This window comes from Bos javanicus, chromosome 2, assembly GCF_032452875.1.
Source record: "Bos javanicus breed banteng chromosome 2, ARS-OSU_banteng_1.0, whole genome shotgun sequence".
In the NCBI taxonomy this organism is placed as follows: domain Eukaryota; kingdom Metazoa; phylum Chordata; class Mammalia; order Artiodactyla; family Bovidae; genus Bos; species Bos javanicus.
In genome coordinates, this window is record NC_083869.1 from 63562072 (window position 1) to 63584054 (window position 21983).

A 21983-nucleotide genomic window follows, 5' to 3' on the forward strand; every position below is an offset into this window, starting at 1 on the left:
AAAGGAAAACAGACAAGCAAGACAAAATAATAGCCCAGCCATTAAACAAAGTCAAGGACTTTTAGTTCAAGGACTATGAATAATATTCTGAGCCGTGTCCTTTGAGCTATTGTGCAGATGCTGAAACCCCCGGCAGGTGGGAGAAGTTAATGCTCCCCACAAGCACGGAGACCTCCAGACTGGTTGGAACTAGAAGGTTGATGATGTCACCTCCCAGTTACCCCACCATTAACCAATCAGAAGAATGTTTACATGCTGATCCCACACCCCACAATCCCCTCCCTCCTCCTGTTTTTAAAACATTTCCCTGAAAGCGATCAAGGATCAGTCTTTTAAGTACAACTGTCTTGACTCCTTCCCTGAAAGTGTTAGTCACTCAGTTGTGTTCGACTCTTTGCAACCCCATGGACTATATAGTCTGCCATCTCCTCTGTCCATAGGATTCTCCAGGTAAGAATACTGGAGTGGGTAGCCAGTCCCTTCTGCAGGGGATTTTCCAGACCCAGGGATCGAACCCAGGTCTCCTGCATTGCAGGCAGCTTCTTTACCATCTGAGCCACCAGGGAAGCTGGTTCCTTGCAATAAAGGATGCACTTTCCTTCATCAAACCCAGAGTCAGTAGATTGGCTTTACTGTGTGCCAGCAAATAGAACCAAGTTTGGATTGCTAAATGGAAGTAAGCTGGTATCTGAAGGATGAGAAGGAGTTTGTTAGGCAAAAAGAGAGGTGCAAGTGGATGTTCTAAACAAATGGGACAGCAAAGTTCAGAGGTTGGAAGAAGAATTGTGAGAGCAACTGCTGCTGCTGCTGCTAAATCGCTTCAGTCGTGTCCGACTCTGTGCGACCCCATAGATGGCAGCCCACCAGGCTCTCCCATCCCTGGGATTTTTCAGGCAAGAACACTGGAGTGGGTTGCCATTTCCTTCTCCAATGCAGGAAAGTGAAAAGTGAAAGTGAAGTCGTTCAGTCGTGTCCGATTCTTAGCGACCCCATGGACTGCAGCCTACCAGGCTCCTCCATCCATGGGGTTTTCCAGGCAAGAGTACTGGAGTGGGGTGCCATTGCCTTCTCCGGTGAGAGCAACTAGGTGTGGTCAAAGGGGAAGAAAGAAAATAAGGATTAGTTTTGGACTCAGTGAGGTTGAGATACTTTAGAAGCATCTAAGTAAAGATGCTCAAGAGAAAAATGGAGCAGACACTTGGGGAATGAGCACTGCATGATCTCAGGAAAACCTTCTAGTGGACTGGTCCAGGAGATGTCACAAGTCAGGCAGAGCTGGTGGGATGTGGCACATGGTAAATGTGGCATGTCTGCCGGCCAGATTCAGCTTCAGGATGGCCACTTTGAGACCCTGAAAAGAAATCAATTCATTGCATTTGCAGATGAAGAAACTTGACAACCATGGTTCAGTGACTTGCCCGGTGACTCATCTTTGGTTATTGTCAAAGCAGAGAGAAAACACACATGAGTCCTGAGTGCTTTCCCATGCTCCACCCTGCTTCAGTTTAGAATAGGCATTCACAACCCCCAGTTTGGTGCCAGGTTTCAGGTGAGGTGAGGAAGACCGGATACTTATTTATCTGCCAGGATAAAGTCATGAAAATTCTCCATGCTGTAACTGATCCACTTTGCTTATGCCTGAAACTAACACAACATTGTAAATCAACTATACCCCAATAATTTTTTTTTTTTTTAAGTAGAGAATACAATTCACATGAGCCTATCTAGGAAGCAGAAACAGACTCACAGACATAGAGAACAGACTTGTGGTTGCTAAGGGGGAGGAAAGGTTGGGGAGGGATGAAGTGGGGATTTGGGGTTAGCAGATGCAAACTATTGTGTATAGAATGGATAAACAACAAGGTCCTATTATGTAGCACAGGGATCTATATTCAATATCCTGTGATAAGCCATAACGAAAAGGAACCAGGAAAAGAGTATATATATATATATATATTGAGTCACTTTTCTGTACAGCAGAAATTAAACACAACTTTGTAAATCACCTAAACTTCGATAGAATTAAAAAAATAAAACCCACTCTCCATGCTGTACTGAAGAAATAAGGCTTTTCATGCACTTTTTTCTCTTTCTTTTGTGAACAGAGGACAGTGTGTGTGCTTTTCCTCCACTTGGTACAAATGGTATACTCATACCCCTGATTCACAGAACATTCCAGAGTCTCCCAGAAACCTCTGGAATCCTTTGATAACACAGACCTCACATTAGAGAGTAACATTCCCACTCAACTCAGCTAGCACTTTTGGGGCTGCTGCTGCTGCTGCTGCTAAGTTGATTCAGTTGTGTCCGATTCTGTGCGACCCCATAGATGTCAGCCCACCAGGCTCCCCTGTCCCTGGGATTCTCCAGGCAAGAGCACTGGAGTGGGTTGCATTTCCTTCTCCAATGCGTGAAAGTGAAAAGTGAAAGTGAAGTCTCTCAGTCGTGTCCGACTCTTTTCGACCCCATGGACTGCAGCCTACCAGGCTCCTCCGCCCATGGGATTTTCCAGGTAAGAGTACTGGAGTGGGTTGCCATTGCCTTCTCCTACTTCGGGGGCTAGCACTGGGCAAATGGGCTTCCCAGATGGTGCTAGTGGTAAAGAATCCATCTACCAATGCAGGAGACTTAAAAGATGTGGGTTCGATCCCTGGGTCTGGAAGGTCCCCTGGCGAAGGGCATGGCAACCCACTCCAGGATTCTTGTCTGGAGAGTCCCTTGGACAGAGGAGCCTGGTGGGCTACAGTCCATAGGGTCGCAAATAGTCGGACACGACTGAAGCAACTTGGCACGCACACACTCTGCAAAAACTGTTTTTAGTTTCTTTTCATTGGGAATGTAAGAGGTTGAGGGTGACTGGCTGCTTCATATTAGGGCACAAATAATACCAAACTTGTCTTTTACATCTTGAGGAACATCTTAAAACTCTTCACAAGCCACCAAAGCTTTGGGGGAAAACAACAAACAGTTTTCTCTCAAAGCTTGCCAAGCATAGCCGGGCCCCTTGCGTCCTCCGAGGCGGGGGCAGGCCTCCAGAGCTTTGAGGGCCTAGAGAAACATGAATGGACACAGTAAATTCCTTCATTCTTTCATGTTTTGAATAACAAAGATTTTACTGTATGGCGTTGCCAGATCTGGTTCTCCTTTAAAAAATTCTTTAAACTGAATTTCCTTTTGGCCTCAGGCAGGACAAGCCCATTTCATTCACTGCCTTGGGCACAGGAAGTGACACACCTTTGTCTCTTTTTGAGTACTCTGTGCAGAGAGGCCAATACTAGGATAGCGTTTTGAGAAAAGAGTTTCACTCAGAGATCAATCAGAAAGAAGACAGTAGGTAAAGCTCTCAAGTCTGTCTCCTGGATCCAGGGTGCAGTGTGAGATGTAAGGAGTTGGGGGGAATTTCAAACTTGGAAGCTGGTTGCTGGTCTTGAATTAGTCCACACAAGCTATTCCTGCTGCTGGAGTCAAATTTTCCTTACTGAAGAACTTCTTGCTTGCTATGGAGAAGGAAATGGCAACCCACTCCAGTGTTCTTGCCTGGAGAATCCCAGGGACAGGGGAGCCTGGTGGGCTGCCGTTTCTGGGGTCGCACAGAGTCGGACACGACTGAAGCGACTTAGCAGCAGCAGCAGCAGCAAGGGGTTCTGGAGGCAGCATTTCTATTCTTTAGGCTCTGCAGATGGAAGGTTCTTGGTTCCAGGTCATCCTGGCAGCATGGGTTCCCTTCGTGCATATGCGCAATGCTGTCTCTAAAAACCATTCAAGGTTTGATTAATCAGCCTAAGGAGGCAAAACGAGTTAAAACTGGCCAGTGTTTTACACATTAATTTACTGCCCTGCTTCCCTTTCCTTGCTTTTTTTCCCTCTTCTTGTTTCTATTTCTAGCTTCCCCTTTCTTGCTTTTTTCCCACTTTCTTATCTTGCTTCTTGACTCTTTTTCTTTAAAAATTTTTTATTGTAATATTGTGAATTTACAATATTATATTAATTTCAGCTGTACAACATTGTGATTCCATATTTTAAAAGATTTATACTCCATAGAGATCTCTTCAAGAAAATTAGAGATACCAAGGGAACATTTCATGCAAAGATGGGCACAATAAAGGACAGAAATGGTATAGACCTAACAGAAGCAGAAGATATTAAGAAGAGGTGGCAAGAATACACAGAAGAGCTGTACAGAAAAGATCTTCACGACCCAGAAAATCACGATGATGTGATCACTCACCTAGAGCCAGACATCCTGGAATGTGAAGTCAAGTGGGCCTTAGGAAGCATCACTTTGAACAAAGCTAGTGGGGGTGATAGAATTCCAGTTGAGCTATTTCAAATCCTGAAAGATGATGTTGTGAAAGTGCTGCACTCAATATGCCAGCAAATTTGGAAAACTCAGCAGTGGCCACAGGACTGGAAAAGGTCAGTTTTCATTCCAATCCCAAAGAAAGGCAATGCCAAAGAATGCTCAAACTACCGCACAATTGCACTCATCTCACACACTAGTAAAGTAATGCTCAAAATTCTCCAAGCCAGGCTTCAGCAATATGTGAATCGTGAACTTCCTGATGTTCAAGCTGGTTTTCGAAAAGGCAGAGGAACCAGAGATCAAATTGCCAACATCCACTGGATCATCAAAAAAGCCAGGGAGTTCCAGAAAAACATCTATTTCTGCTTTATTGACTATGCCAAAGCCTTTGACTGTGTGGATCACAATAAACTGTGGAAAATTCTGAAAGAGATGGGAGTACCAGACCACCTGACCTGCCTCTTGAGAAACCTGTTTGCAAATCAGGAAGCAACAGTTAGAACTGGACATGGAACAACAGACTGGTTCCAAATAGGAAAAGGAGCACATCAAGGCTGTATATTGTCACCCTTCTTATTTAACTTATATGCAGAGTACATCATGAGAAACACTGGGCTGGAGGAAGCACAAGCTGGAACCAAGATTGCCAGGAGAAATATCAATAACCTCAGATATGCAGATGACACCACCCTTATGGCAGAAAGTGAAGAAGAACTAAAGAGCCTCTTGATGAAAGTGAAAGAGGAGAGTGAAAAAGTTGGCTTAAAGCTCAACATTCAGAAAACTAAGATCATGGCATCTGGTCCTATCACTTCATGGGAAATAGATGGGGAAACAGTGGGAACAGTGGCTGACTTTATTTTGGGGGGCTCCAAAATCATTGCAGATGGTGATTGCTGCCATGAAATTAAAAGACGCTTCCTCCTTGGAAGGAAAGTTATGACCAACCTAGATAGCATATTAAAAAGCAGAGACATTACTTTGCCTACAAAGGTCCGTCTCTTCAAGGCTATGGTTTTTCCAGTAGTCATGTATGGATGTGAGAGTTGGACTGTGAAGAAAGCTGAGCATCAAAGAATTGATGCTTTTGAACTGTGGTATTGGAGAAGACTCTTGAGAGTCCCTTGGACTGCAAGGAGATCCAATCAGTCCATCCTAAGGAGATCAGTCCTGAGTGTTCATTGGAAGGACTGATGTTGAAGCTGAAACTCCAAGAGTTTGGCCACCTGATGTGAAGAGCTGACTCACTTGAAAAGACCCTAATGCTGGGAAAGATTGAGGGCAGGAGGAGAAGGGGATGACAGAGAATGAGATGGTTGGATGGCATCACTGACTTGATGGACATGGGTTTGGGTGGACTCTGGGAGTTGGTGATGGACAGGGAGGCCTGGCGTGCTGTGGTTCATGGGGCCACAAAGAGTCGGACACGACTGAGCGACTGAACTGAACTGAACTGATACTCCATTTAAAGTTACTATAAAATATTGGCTATATTCCCTGTGCTGTACCATATACCCTTGTTGCTTATTTATTTTATACATAGTAGTTTGTACCTATTTATCCCCTGCCACATGCTGCCCCACCTCACTTTCCTCTCCACACTAGTAAACACTAGTTTATTCTCTTTATTCCTGGAAAACTGGGGCTCAGAATTTCCTGTCTAAAATAGGAAATTCTTCATATTTCAGCCGGGAAACTTGGGGCACAGATAAAAATATGGGAAATACATTTACACAGTTAACACATTTTGAATTGTTTTTGAAGAAATCATCAAAATTTTTATATGTCTTATGGTACTCATTATCAGAGTACTCCTTATGAGAATGAGTATCAGAGGTACTCACTATCAGAACGTGGACTTGGTAAAACGTGACTTTCACATGGCTTTCTTGTCCATATTTATCTTGTTGGTAGATTCATTGGCTTCTTTTGACTAATTAGTTCTTTCTGAAGCAAAGATTAAAATGGTATATCTAGTTCATGTGGTTTTTAATAATTTCATGCAAAGTAATTTATCAGTTGATTTTTCTATTGTATATAATTTCCCATTTTCATTTTGTCACTTTTTTCTTCTTGTTGTTTGTAGCTATACATCAATTTTTTTTTTAATTGCAGTAGAGTCTGTATTTGTGTTGCAATACAACATAGTGATTCAATATTTTTATGGCATAGGGTTTATTTAAATATTACCAAGTTGTGAGCTGTTTGGAGATGAATTGCTTGTGGGTAGCTTGGTTTGCAAATATTTCTTTGCTTTCTGGGTTGCTTTCTTTCATTCCTTAAGGCCCTTCTTTTGGGCACCTGCTTTGAAACTGAAGTAGGTCGTGTTTTCCTGGTTTTGGGTTTATTTCCCATTGCTCTATGAGATTGATTCAAAAAGACCTTGCAATAATGTCATCCAAACTCAAAAAGACCTTGTAGTTTATATCATCACATGTCCTACCTATGTTTTCCTTAAGACTTTCATAGACCCCCTCCTGACCTTTAGAAATTTATTAATTGGAGTTAATTCTGTGTATGGTGTTAGAATGTTCTAACCTCATTCTCATTTTCTTTGTTTTAATAACCCTCACAAGATCCTTCAGAGTGTCTCTTACCAATGTATATCCCCAGCATCAGGGGAGGAATATTCCCTTTTCTCCACACCTTCTCCATCAGTTAGTGTTTGTGAAGTTTCTGACAATGGCCATTCTGAGTGCTGTGAGGTGATTTCTGCTGAAACTTCCTGTGGTTTCAATTTGCACTTCTAATATTTAGCGAAATTGACCTCTTTTCATGTGGTTTATTTTCAAGGGTGAGTTCATGTTACATCTCGAGGAGGCTTCTTATAACTCAGCCCTGTTTTGAATTCTTTTCTCACAACCACCCCTAGGATGTTTGTTGAGATCAGCTGTTTTTGACTTACAGACCCTTTGGCCTTGAGAATACTCAGTGCCCGTCAGCACACTTGCTCCTTGGAAGAAAAGCTATGACCAACCTAGACAGCATATTAAAAAGCAGAAATATTACCTTGCCAACAAAGGTCCATCTAGTCAAGGCTATGGTTTTCCAGTGGTCATGTATGGATGTGAGAGTTGGACTGTGAAGAAAGCTGAGCACCAAAGAACTGATGCTTTTGAAATGTGGTGTTGGAGAAGACTCTTGAGAGTCCTTTGGACTGCAAAGAGATCCAACCAGTTCATCCTAAAGGAAATCAGTCCTGAATATTCATTGGAAGGACTGATGTTGAAGCTGAACCTCCAATACTTTGGCCACTTGATGCGAAGAGCTGACTCACTGAAAAAGACCCTGATGCTGGGAAAGATTGAAGGCAGGAGTAAGGAGTGACAGAGGATGAGATGGTTGGATGGCATCACCGACTCGAGGGATATGAGTTTGAGTAGGCTCCGGGAGTTGCTGATGGACAGGGAAGCCTGGTGTGCTGCAGTCCATGGGGCCGAAAAGAGTTGGATACCACTGAGCGACTGAACTGAACTGAACTGGATCAGCACAGCTTTTCAAGATGTCATTACAGAAAATGGCCACAAAGCAGCAGCATTATTTAACCTGATACATTCCCCTCCCCCCACCCACCCCCCGACCCTCCATCGCCCGTCATTTCTGTGTGCTTTTACATTGGAATAGAGGTGATTTCTTTCTTTCTTTCTTTCTTTCTTTTTTTTTTTCCCATGGGGATGGTCTGCTGGTAGGGATTGGGGGTAGGAGGAGAAGGGGATGACAGAGGATGAGATGGCTGGATGGCATCACCGACTTGACGGACTTGAGTTTGAGTGAACTCCGGGAGTTGGTGATGGACAGGGAGGCCTGCTGCTGCTGCTGCTGCTGCTGCTGCTGCTAAGTCGCTTCAGTTGTGTCTGACTCTGTGTGACCCCGTAGATGGCAGCCCACCAGGATCTGCCTGGCGTGTTGCAATTATTCATAGGGTCACACAGAGTCGGACACGACTGAGTGACTGAACTGAACTGAACTGAGAGGTGATTTCTGATTTTATGTGTGTTTCAGGTGTACATGAACTTGATTCATTAATGCATGAACAATTATCTATTCTCTTTCAAGTTCTTGTTCCCATCTAGGTGATTACAGTGTGTTCAGTAAACTTCTACCTGCTATTCAGTAGGTCGTTTTCCATCACCTATTAGATACATGTATGTGTGTCTACGTGAATTCAAATCTCTTAATTTACTTTGCCTGTATCTAGAGATTGACGGAGAAGGCAATGGCACCCCACTCCAGTACTCTTGCCTGGAAAATCCCATGGATGGAGGAGCCTGGTGGGCTGCAGTCCATGGGGTCGCTAAGAGTCGGACACGACTGAGCGACTTCACTTTCATTTTTCACTTTCATGCATTGGAGAAGGAAATGGCAACCCACTCCAGTGTTCTTGCCTGGAGAATCCCAGGGATAGGGGAGCCTGGTGGGCTGCCGTCTATGGGGTCGCACAGAGTCGGGCACGACTGAAGCGACTTAGCAGCAGCAGCAGCAGAGATTGAGGGCTCCTGCAGAGGGCAAGAGGCACTCCAGAAACATCGTGAGGTCACACTGCCTACCACATCCTCCCAGGACTCTGAGCCCCACAACAATCCAGCCTTGGGGGACCCAGGCCTGCCCGGTCTCCAGAGATGTGATTCCAGTCAAAGTAACCATGGGATGAGGGGAATAGAGTCAGCATATGTTCTATACTTATTGTGTTTATACAGTTATTTGAACTTGAGTATATATGGGGGAGCCTGGTGGGCTGCCGTCTATGGGGTCGCACAGAGTCGGACATGACTGAAGCGACTTAGCAGCAGCAGCAGCATATAGGTGAATTACAAGGCAGTGGGTGTTTTGTTTTTTGCTTTTTTCAATTCATAGCCACTCCATTCACTTACACATAGATGTGTATATGCTGTATTTCAGGCACTGTTCCTGTATTGATTATTACAGAAATTGGAGTATCATTCCTAGTGTTACCCAGTGGGTCCTTGTGATTTGTTTTCTAAATAGTAGTATGCACATGTTAGTCAAGTAGCTCATTTTCATGTGCCCAACACCTTTTTTCTCTGCTAACAGTAAGTGAGAAGAGTTTTTCCCAAGTCTGTGAACTATTAATCTTGGCTTAAGGAGCTCATATGTATCCATTTTTAGGTTCCACCTAGAAGTGACGTCATATTTGTCGCTGCCTGTCTCTTACGCCACTTGCTATGATCATCTCTGTCTTCTTGCCTGTGCCTGAGCTTGGCATTGTTTCATTGCTCCTTAAGGCTGATTAATCTACCATTGTGTGTATAGAACCCATTTTCTTTATTCATTTCTGTGTCCTTGTACACTTAATTTGCAGCCATGTCCTTGCTATGGAAACTGGTCTGGCAGGGATGGCATGGCTACCCTTTGTCTTTGAAAATGTTGCTTTTCCCTGACTGTATGCCCAGGCATGCGAATGCTATTTCCTAAGGCACTTCCATGTTTTGTTTCTAACCATCCTCCATGTTGTTCTTTCTAGTGAGTGAAACAATGGACATTTTTAGTAATCCCATTCAAATTAATCTCTTGATGGGAATTCTGTTCCTGAAACTTCCCCATTTTTATTTTGCTAACCTTCATTCTTGATTATTGCTTTTGTTTGTAGGTATCCATCACTCCTTTTCAACTGGGGCACAGTTGATTCACATTACTGTATTTGCTTTGGGATACAACAGAATGATTCAATATTTTAATGGAATGCAAATGCCAAGTTGTTTCAGTTGTATCCAACTCTTTGCAGCCCCATGGGTGGTAGTCCACCAGGCTCCTCTGTCTATGGGATTTTCCAGGCAAGAATACTGGAGTGGGTTTCCATTTCCTTCTCCATTTAATGGAATATCTACCATTTAAAGCTATATGTCAAGGCTGTATATTGCCACCCTGCTTATTTAACTTATATGCAAAGTACATCAGGAAAAATGCCAGCTTGGATGAAGCACAAGCTGGCATCAAGATTGCCAGAAGAAATATCAATAACCTCAGATATGTAGATGAAACCACCCTTATGGCTGAAAGTGAAGAAGAACTAAGAGCCTCTTGATTAAAGTGAAAGAGGAGAGTGAAAAAGTTGGCTTAAAATTCAACATTCAGAAAAGTAAGATCGTGGTATCCGGTCCCATAGCAAATAGATGGGAAAACAATGGAAACAGTGAGAGACTTTATTTTTGGGGGCTCCAAAATCATTGCAGATGGTGACTGCAGCCATGAAATTAAAAGACACTTGCTCCTTGGAAGAAAAGCTGTGACCAACCTAGACAGCATATTAAAAAGCAGAGACATTATTTTACCAACAAAGGTCTATCTAGTCGAAGCTGTGGTTTTTCCAGTAGTCATGTATGGATGTGATAGTTGGACTATAAAGAAAGCCGAGCACCAAAGAATTGATGCTTTTGAACTGTGGTATTGGAGAAGACTCTTGAGAGTCCCTTGGACTGCAAGGAGATCAAACCAGTCAATCCTAAAAGAAATGAGTCCTGAATATTTATTGGAAGGACTGATGCTGAAGCTGAAACTCCAATACTTTGGCCACCTGATGCAAAGAACTGACTCCTTGGAAAAGACCCTGATGCTGGGAAAGATTGAAGGCAGAAGTAAGGAGTGGCAGAGGATGAGATGGTTGGATGGCGTCACTGACATGATGGACTTGAGTTTGAATAGGCAGGCTCCGGGAGTTGGTAATGGACGGGGAAGCCTGGTGTGCTGCAGTCCATGGGGTTGTAAAAGTCAGACATGACTGAGCAACTGAACTGAACTGAAAGATGTTATAACATCTTGGCTATATTTCTCTCTGATGCATACTATATCCTATTTTCTTCTTACATTATACATAGTAATTTTTGTCTCAATTTTTACTTCAATCTGGCAACACCCACAACCAAATCCCCACAGGCATCCATTTTCTGGATTTGTGAGTCTCTTTCTGCTTCATAGATAAGTCCATTTATGTCTTATTTTAGATGGAACTTAAATGTGATTTCTTATGGCAATTTTCTCTGTGTTTCTGACAACCTAGCCTTAGATGAGAATATGTAAATATATTTTTCTGAGAAGAGTGTAATTTTGGGGAATAGTATAATGTCAAATAGAAGTTTATTCTCTAGATCTATGAGTCTGTTTCTGTTTTGTTATATTATTTATATTATAATATTTGTTTGTTTTACTTTTTCAATTCCACATATGAATGATAAGGTACAGGTTTGTTTTTCTCTGTCTGACTTTTATTTCACTAAGCATAATACCCTGTATGTCTATCCATGTTGCTGAAAATGACATTATTTCATTCTTCTTAATTGCTGAGTAATATTCCATTATATGTATACACACACACACACACACACACACTCATCTTTATCCATTCATCTGTCCATGAACACTTAGATTGTTTCCATACTTTGGTTTTTGTAAGTAATGCTGCTATGAACATTCGGGTGCATGCATCTTTTCAAATTAGTGTTTGCTTCTCTAGTCTTGCTTCTTTTTCTTGGTTCCTTTTCCCCTCCTTTTCTGTATCACTTTTCTCATTTCTCTTTTGTTGTTTCCGATGATGGCTGGGCAGCTTCAGTGGCCATTACACTGCTTTCCCTGGTGCTTACCCATCCTCCAGCAGTCTGGGGTTCTCTGCTCTGTTATACCAAGAAAGAAAAGCTATGACCATGAAGGTAGGGGCTGGCGAATGTGTTTCTGGCTGAAAATCTGTCAAGGAAAAAGGCCTTTTTGGTATGTGAAGAGGGGGCTGGAGATGTACATCAAGGGATCATCTCATGATTGAAAAGTGAGTTTGGTCCTCTCAGTCCGATGCCTCTAACTTCACAGCGATGAAGTCACTTTATTCTCAATGACATTCTCAGGCTGTGGTTCTTTCCTCTTCTCGAGGCAGAATTAATTGCTTCTTCATCTTTGATGCCTTTGCTTTCATGTATTCTTGTGTTGGGGCACTATCACCTCGGAATAGAATTGGTTGTCTGGGGTCTGCTTCTTCCCTTACACAGTTGAGCATGTATACATTCGCCCACAACACACACACACACACACACACACACACACACTCTTCTTTGAGGCCTTTGTTCATCTCTATTTTTCCTTACTTGGTGCCTGAAACATAATAAGACATCAGTAAATGTTTGCTGCATGAATAAGTGACTGAATGAGAGTTGTTCCACCTAGGATTGCCTCCCTCTCTGTCCACGAGTTCTTACCTGTGTGTTCCCTGCTATGAAAACACACATATACGTTTCAATGTTTTTTCAAGGTCCTGCTGGGACCTTGGACTGGCTCAGACATTTGATTTTCCAAACCATGGCAATGCAATAGTGAATACAATGGGTTATGTGTTTCCCTGCACTGGTGTTATAGATAAGTGTCTTCTCATCTTAATCTATACAGAATGATTTCCCCATGTGCCCTCTTCAGCAATCCGGTTATTTTGTAGTGTTTCTGATCAAGTGTGCTTGTACTTCTCTCCTAAGTGACATGTCTCCATCGGCCGCCTGTGTTGCCTAATTATGGTGCAACCTTGGGTTAACTCCTCCTCAAACTGACTGTCCATCTTCCCTTTTCCTCCACTGTTTTTTATCCCTGCAATAATTTCCAAGCCATGGCAGCTACCCGGGACATGGTCATTTTGTACTGAGCTTCCCTTCTTGTAGCTGAGTGAGTGGCGGGGGGCGGGGGGCGTGGCGTGGGGGCGGGGTGCTGTTTCCTACCTTCCTGAAGATATTGAAGGGAGTCTCCTGGCATCTCTAAAGGTGGTGTGGAAGAGATTCATGTGTATTTGTGCCTGTGTATTAAGCCTGTGAGTGCGTGTGTGCTCAGTTGTGTCTGACTCTTCGGAACCTGATGGACTGTAGCCTGCCAGGCTCCTCTGTCTGTGGGATTCTCCAGGCAAGGATTGGAGTGGGTTGCCATGACCTCCTCCAGGGGATCTTCCTGACCCAGAGATTGATCCTGGGTCTTCTGCATTGCAGGTGAACTCTTTACCGCTGAGCCACTGGGGAAGCACATGTATTAAGCCTAAACTACTCATATTATAAAAATATGATTGTGGTCAAAGGAGTGAGTTCAGCGCACAGAAATCAAAATTTTTTTTTTAAAAATGAGTGCTTTCCTTTCTAAAGTGGTATCAATGTTGGTGTCTACCCAGATCGGAGTCATTTTGCAGATGTCTGGGCTCTCCTAGTTCACCAGCATTCTGCCATCTGACAGCTGATAATTCAGAATTTGCTGATTCAGAGGCTGCTTATGGGTACAGAAATTTTAATCCACTTACTGTCTATAACTGATAGCTCCTCTGGTTATGTATAATCCCCCATAGGAGTGCTGAGCCTTGCATATGCCAGGTTTTTGACAAGTGATTTTTGCACATATAGGATTAAATTATTTCACAGGGGAGAAAAAAGAACAAGGAATGGGAACATTGAAGGCTCCAGAAAAGGGGAGAGCAAGGTCACAGTAGCTCTTTTTTCTCAGATCCTACAGGAATCTCTGTAAGTTTTCTGGCTTAGGGAAATGACTCTGATATATCAGAATATTTTCCTAAGATTGCCCTTTTCAAAGACCACAAGCCTAAAGGTTTGAACCCAAAAGGAACAGTTCAGAGTCAGGGCTCCAGAAAACTCATAGAAATCTTTGTAGATACCCTTCCTCTTATTTTTGCAATACCTTATTTGCTGAAGCACCTGGTATGTTTATTATTTTGACTGTTAGTGGTGTCCTTTAGATGAATGTAGCCACTATGAAGAACAGTATGGAGGTTTCTTAAAAAACTCATAATAAAACTGTCATATGACCCAGAAATCCCGTTCCTGGGCACACTCCCGGAGAAAACCATAATTCAAGGAGGCACATGTACCTCAATGTTCATTGCAGCACTATTTACTATAGTCAGGACGTGGAAACAACCTATATGTCCATCAACAGAGGAATGGAGAAAGAAGATGTGGTACATATATACAATGGAATATTACTTAGCCATGAAAAGGAATGGGACAGTGCCACTTGCAGAGATGTGGCTAGACCTAGAGACTGTCAGACAGAGTAAAGTTAAGTCAGAAAGAGATAATCTCTAGGTTTCTTAATGACAGGGATTTGACTTCATTCATTATGGTAACTGTGCCTGTTATATACCAAGTATTCAAAGTCCTTAGCTATGAATGTTGTGATAAAATGTGGCAATCAGAGAACTGACAAACCAGCATTTTTCAGGTCCTCTTCTAATACAAAAGAGAGATAGAGATAAAGTTACAGTGACAGTGTAGCACAGAGAAATGCCACAGGAGAAGGGGAGTCTGGGCCACCGAAGTGTTTACATGTAGAGGAACCAGTGTGTAGCTGAGGCCAGTAGACCTTGGCAGGCTGTGCTGGGGTGGTGTCATGCTTTAGAAGCTTGGTGATCGGGGGATCATACAGCAAAGCAAGCTGTAATCCTAACATAAGCCAGGAGGATCACCTTGGTGCTCAGAACATGGTCAAGGTGTCCAAAAGCATCACTCAAAGCATATCACCACTGACCTCAATGGGACCAGTGTTGATTCTGTGATTACATTTGGAGTGATGGTGCCAGTGGTCAAATTGAACCTTACAGTTCTCTCTCTACTTGGCATTTGGAAGTCACATGGACTCTGGGTCTGAAAAAGGGTCTAGAATATCAAAGAATCATAGTAAATGTGGGTCTTGAGAAGGAGCATCTGGACTTCCTATTGGTAAGAACAGTTTAGTGCACCAGTGATTAACTGGAAAAACAAAAAGAAGCTTTGTTTTTTTTTGATCCCAGGTTGAGGTGACCAGACATAAAGTTTCAAATGTAAAATCTGAAACATCTATGAAATATCAAGGTGGAGGTTCCAGAAGGCACATATGAGCCTATAAACAAGGACAGGATGGGGGTAGAAATAAAAGCTTGAAAATCATCAGCATATAGATAAGACAGTCTTGTATTTAGCTTAATATCCCAGTACCTATAGAGGAGGGGTGAAAAATCAGCCTTTGTTGAATGAACAACTTGATGAATATGTGAATGAGTCAAGTTCCAACGACAAAGTAGAATAATTAGTTTTTTCAAGCAAATATATTAGGAATTTTCATCTAGATTTTTCTCTACTTCAAAGTAATCATCTTGGATGTATTCCTGCAATATCTTTATTGCTCAAGGCAGTTTCGAGCTCCTGTAGGAATTAATTGCATTCAGAGCACATGTTTTTACTTATCTTCAGTGGTGACGACTTTTTATCCTTTGAGGAGGATTGTGATTTTTGGAAACAACTGAAAGCAATTCATAGCCATGTTTGGTGAATGATTTGGGAAACAGGAGAGAGAACACAATTTTGGTCATTAACAGTTTTAAATTTTAAAGTGAAAGAGCTTAGTTCCTAGTTCTGAAGTCAGTTTTAAAATAGGAGCACGAAAACCACAGCCTCCCATGGTGATTACTTTGAAGCCCATATTGTATTTATTTTAGTATAAAGACCTAAAACAAAAGAACATTTATTTTTAAAAATATTTATTTAAAAATTTCATTAAGTATAATGTGAAGATCTTCAGCGTGGGCCAAAAGTATGCTTCCTCAACTTTCTGTTCTTCCTCATTGGAATTCACCTTCTCTTTCTTTTTTGTCCCAATCCATATATCATTCCTTGAGTCATAACAGCTGGGTTGTTTAAAATGCCCTATGAGTAGACATAAGTACTGCTAACGATAGGACAGACTCTGGCAAATGGCAGGAGATGGGGTTGATACCTCACTACACTTTGATTCTTGTGTCTTTCGTTACACTGTGCATGCATGCCTGCATGCTAAGCTGCTTCAGCCATGTCTGACTCTTTGTGACCCTATGGGCTGTAGCCTCTCAGCCTCCTCTGTCCATGGGATTCTCCAGGCAATAATACTGGAGTGGATTGCCTTCCCATACTCCAGGTGATCTTCCCAACCCAGCGATTGAACCTGCATTTCTTATGTCTTCTGCTTTGGCAGTTGGGTTCTTTACACTAGCATCACCGGGAAAGTTCCTATTGCGGGGATGGTAGGAAAAAACCCAATGGTAAGCTCAGAAGACCTGGGTTCCAGTTCTGCCAACATTAAAAATGTTATTACTTTTCCTTCTACTATTATTGCTGCTGCTATGATTACTAGTGTGTCTGTATTTTAGATTTACACAAAATTATGTATATTTTGTCCAATTAATCTTCACAATAGTCCTGTGAAATAGGAAGACATCAGTGGATCCATTTTCAGATAAGTAAAATGAGTACAAAGTAAACTTTTAATATTCAATCAAGAACAACATTGGACATCTTAGTTTAGATCCTGGAGCTAGACCCTGTAAGACTCATTTTATACTCTTTTCTTTTAATAGGGTGCAATATGTCATTATGTTATCACAGTATAGCTCTATATTTCATGAATTCCTCAGAAATGGGATCCTAGGGAAATACTCTCTCCTGGTAAGAGTTATAATACGTGCAACAAACAAGTTACATAAAGTCAAATACTTAAGGAAAAGATTAAGTCATGAAAGTGTTTGGAGCATATTGTAGTCTTCCTACTTTCCCCTCTACGTTGGGTAGAACCACTACTCTTAGCGGAGAAGTTGCTATGGAAACCAATTTGCACTGTCTCCCTTTGCCATGGTATTTTTCTTAGGCACGCTCTATCTCTCAAGAATCTTAACAGCAGTGAAACAGACATTCAACCCCAGAGGATTAAAAAATAGGATTTGTATTTCTTCTCTCCAGCTTCACCCTCCTCCCTTCAAAGGCATGTCTATTGACAAATTGGTGGCTCACAAACTCCAACAATGGTCTACTTTCCCCTCAGACAGATGCTGACAGAGGGGCTGCTGCCTTGGTGAAGGGAAGGCTGTGACTGCCAGTCTGTGACTCTCCTGCTGACTACAGTCCCACCTGCGGTGGACACAGGCGCTCTGTCCTGGTTTGAAGGACGAGAGCCATTCATCGTACTGGGAGGAACATAGGAAGCACAGAATTATTGTTCATCAACATCAAAATGATCAAGCTGGAGCAGAAAGAGGGGTGAGAATGAGGCTAGTTTTATTTTTAGGGTTCTGAAGGCACTGACCAAATAGGCATTGGGGAAACTTGGAAAGAATCTGGAAACATTGTGTTTGTGGGGTTCTTAATCTTGTAGGAAAGTTTTCAAGGGTTCCACTGCATGTCTAAAAATGGTCTCAAAACTTAGTGATGTAAACTGGCAGCCATTTTACTTTGCTCACCAAACTGTGAGTCAGAAATTCAAGATATTTCTGGCTTAGAAGCTCTCACTTAGAACCTCTTATGTGGTTGTCTACAAAGGTTGCCTGAAGTTACTGTCATCTGATGGCTCAACTGGGCGGGATGCTCAGGATGACTCAGTCACAGGGTGGCATTTAATACTGTCCATGGGTTAGTCATTCAGCCATGGCTGTTTATTGACACCCTACATGTGATATCGGAATGACAGTTCATGATAGCTGTATTTCTTGCATGGTGGCCGACTTTCCCTGGAGTGAGCATTCCAAGAAAAGTAGGTAAAAGGTACATGAGCTTTGATGACCCAACCCAAGTCTTGGAGTATCATTTCTGCCATACTGAATTCGTGGAAGCAGTTATGAGCCTGGGAAGACACAGGAGAGAGGGATGTAGACCCTAACTTTTGCTGATAAGGCTGTCAAAGAGCTCATGGTCATTTAAAAAACCTTCTAATTAGATGAATTTTCTGGAAAACTGCTGAAGACTTAACGTACAAAACTTTTAAAGGCAAATTCTTTCTGGATATCTCAGATCTCCATTAAGAGCATTTGTTAATGCACTGTCTGAAGTAAGTATTATCCCTAGGGCGTATTGAATAGAATAATTTTCTTTTTAAAAAACTGCCTTTTACTGAGTGCTTCCTCTGTTCCAAATGTTTTACATGTTTTATATCAGTTAATATCTGTAATACTCTGATGGTAGATAGATAGTGTTAGCTGCATTTTAAAGCTGAGAATTAAAGACAAATTGCCCAAAGACACGTAGTTAATAGGCCTCAGAAGTAGGTGGCTAAGTTTGAAGTGCCAGATTGTAAAACCCAGATTTTTTTTTTTTTTTTTGGTGGGGGAGTGATGGTGTTCTTAGTACTCTTGCCTGGAGAATCCAATGGACGGAGGAGCCTGGGAGGCTGCAGTCCATGGGGTCGCGAAGGGTCGGACCCAACTGAGCGACTTCACTTTGACTTTTCACTTTCATGCATTGGAGAAGGAAATGGCAACCCACTCCAGTGTTCTAGCCTGGAGAATCCCAGGGACAGCGGAGCCTGGTGGGCTGCCATCTATGGGGTCGAAGGGAGTCAGACACGACTGAAGTGACTTAGCAGCAGCAGCATAGTTGATTTATAATGTTGTGTTAGTTTCAGGTGTACAGCACAGTGATTCAGTTATATATATATGTTAGATTCTTTTCCCTGATAGGTTGTTACAAACTATGGAGTGTAGCTCCCTGTGCTATAGGATAGGTCCTTGTTGTTCATCCATTCTATATATAGTAGTATGTATATGTTAGACCCAAACTCCTAGTTTATCCCTCCCAACCCTCCCCCCTTTGGTAACTATAAGCTTGTTTTCTATGTCTGTGGTCTATTTCTGTTTTGAAAATAAGTTCATTTGTGTCATATTTTAGATTCCACATATGAGTGATATCATGTAATATTTGTCTTTCTCTGTCTAGCTCCCTTCACTTAGTATGACAATCTCTAGATCCATTCATGTTGCTGCAAATGGCCTTATCTCATTCTCTTTATGGCTGAGCAATATTCCATTGTATATGTGCACCACATTTTCCATTCATCTTTTGATAGACATTTATGTTGCTTCTATGTCTTGGCTATTGTAAATAGTGCTGCAATGAACACTGGGGTACATGTATTTTCAAATTTTGTTTTTCTCTGGATATATGCCCATGAGTTGGATTGCTGGATCATATGGTGGCTCTATTTTTAGTTTTCTAAAGAATCTTCATACACTTCTCCATAATGGTTGTACCAATTTACATTCCTACCAACTGTGTAAGAGGGGTCCCTTTTCTCCGCAGTGAGGATATTTTTTTTAAAAAACACTTCCTCTTGAAGGAAATAGGGGCCTTCTCAGGCCCAGCGTCTTCTTCACGTTCTCTTTTTTGTCTTGAGGACAGCCACTTTCCACTCTTTTGTGATGAAGCCCCTTCTTTACCTACATTTTTGAGTCCTTTTCCCTGATAAAATGATTGACAGAGAGCTCTGTCTCCTTGATTTTCCCTCTAGCTTATTTTACTGCCCCCCAAAAAACTAAGAAACACTTTGTGCTTAAAGAGTTTACTGCTGATCCTCATAGAAAAGACAGACAGAAGGCAACAGAAATTTCACTTTTGCAAGCTGAGTAAGAGTCCACATAGCTTTAGTCTCTGGCCTAAAGTTCTTGATGATATTTTTGCTATAACTGGTAGGTCTGGGACTCCCAGTGCTTGCTTCTAAACAAGGTTAGGTTTGTACTCATTATACTCAGATGGAGACTGACCTCCAGCTTGCCTCTCCCCAGCCTATTATTGGAAACCCTTCCTGGTGTTGTCTCAGGGGACCTTGTTACTAGATCACTGCCAGCTTGTGTCTTCCACTCCGGCCTCCTCATTCTGCTATCTGGCCATGTCTCTGCTGGTGACCCTTGCTGGTGCTCTCTGCTGCCACCACCAGTCCTGCCTCAGATGGGGGCAGTGGGCAGAGAGAAGTCATTACCTCCGTGTTACCATGGCTTTCCAAGTGTGGAAGAGATCTTTCTCTGGATTTCCCACTGCACAGCCAACGCCAGGCTCCTTTTGATCACAAGCTGGAGATTCAGTTATACTAGGTGGAGGAGAGTGAAAAAGTTGGCTTAAAACTCAACATTCAGAAAATGAAGATCATGGCATCTGGTCCCATCACTTCATGGGAAATAGATGGGCAAACAGTGGAAACAGTGTCAGACTTTTATTTTTGGGGGCTCCAAAATCACTGCAGATGGTGACTGCAGCCATGAAATTAAAAGACGCTTACTCCTTGGAAGTGTTATGACCTTACTAGATAGCATGTTGAAAAGCAGAAACATTACTTTGCCAACAAAGATCTGTCTAGTCAAGGCTGTGGTTTTTCCAGTGGTCGTGTATGGATGTGATAGTTGGACTGTGAAGAAAGCTGAGCACCAAAGAATTGATGCTTTTGAACTGTGGTATTGGAGAAGACTCTTGAGAGTCCCTTGGACTGCAAGGAGATCCAACCAGTCCATTCTGAAGGAGATCAGCCCTGGGATTTCTTTGGAAGGAATGATGCTAAAGCTGAAACTCCAATACTTTGGCCACCTCATGCAAAGAGTTGACTCTTTGGAAAAAGACTCTGATGCTGGGAGGGATTGAGGGCAAGAGGAGAAGGGGACGACAGAGGATGAGATGGCTGGATGGCGTCACTGACTTGATGGACGTGAGTCTGGGTGAACTCTGGGAGTTGGTGATGGACAGGGAGGCCTGGCATGCTGCAATTCATGGGGTCAAAAACAATCGGATACAACTGAGCGACTGAACTGAACTGAACTGAGGTGGGTCACGTACCTCAGCAGGAAATAGTAGCTCTTACCAGACGAGCACCACCCGAAGGGTCCCTGAACGTGAACTTCTTTTCCCACAAAGGAGCAGAGCCCTTCTCCACCTGGATGCTGGCCTGCCACCTACACTAGTAGGTAGTTCTGGTCTCAGTAGCCCTGAAAACCAGAAACAGAAAAGACATCTCCTTCCCTGAATTGAAGTCCCATCCAGGACTCTTCATTTCCTGCCTTAAGGCTGACTTCTTTCTAGGAAGCTTGAGGGTAGGAATATTCACTTCCTTAGGGGAAAACCACCCGTCCTCAATGGTGTATTTTTCTGGCTTCTCCTGTCCTTTTTTTTTTTTTTTTTTGGCCAACTTCTGAGGTTTGGAGAGTGGCAATTTGGGGATGAGAGGTATCCACATCACTGAGATGATGAAATGAGGATCAGCCACTAGTTCATCACCCACCTCCAAGCTCTGCAAGGGGAGCTGGGACTTCACAAGGAGGGAGCAGGCCATATGTCTTGTGTGTTGTCTGCATCTTGACTGGGGAGGGAAGGAGGGCAGGCTGGGTGGGTGTGGAGATTTCCTTCAACCTAGGTCCAACTTTAAGAAAAATAATTAGAGAGCTTTTTATTCATCTCTTGGAAGTAGGGGATGTGAGGCCATCTAACTTATATAATGTATGAGGCATCTAACTCCTACCCAGTAAAACTTAGAGTTGTATCATGTGGTGTAAAAGTCAAGCTGGTCTTGGAAACGCCCTGCAGTCTAGGGGGTGCAGCGCACTCTGTAGGTATGTACTTCCTGTGGGTCTAATGTGAATTCTTTGAAAAAGAATCAGGCATCTGTCTTCTTTATTTATTGATTGGTTGTTCTGTGTCTTCATTACTGCGCATGCTTTTCTCTAGTTTCGGTGCCTGGGCTTCTCATTTTCACTGGGGTGGCTTCTCTTGTTGCACAGCACAGGCCCTAGGGTACTCGGGCTTCAGTAGTTTCAGCACGTGGGCTCAGTAGTTGCAGCTCCCAGGCTTAGTTGCTCCGTGGCATGTGGGATTCCTCCCAGATTAGGGACTGAACTTGCGTCTCCCGTTTGGCAGGCAGATTCTTTACCACTGAGTCACCAGGG

General features: G+C 42.7%; 1 long non-coding RNA gene across 2 annotated transcripts in view; it reads left to right on the forward strand.

Annotated features, from left to right (window-relative positions):
• The first annotated feature begins 282 nt into the window (after positions 1-282).
• LOC133260882 (uncharacterized) overlaps positions 283-21983 on the forward strand; it is a 42932-nt gene continuing 21231 nt past the window's right edge. The window contains exons 1-2 of one of the 2 annotated variants that reach the window (XR_009741018.1): positions 283-450; positions 17114-17328. This is a non-coding gene — a long non-coding RNA (uncharacterized LOC133260882). The remainder of the gene's footprint in view (positions 451-17113; positions 17329-21983) is intronic. The other variant, XR_009741017.1, reaches the window with a different exon arrangement.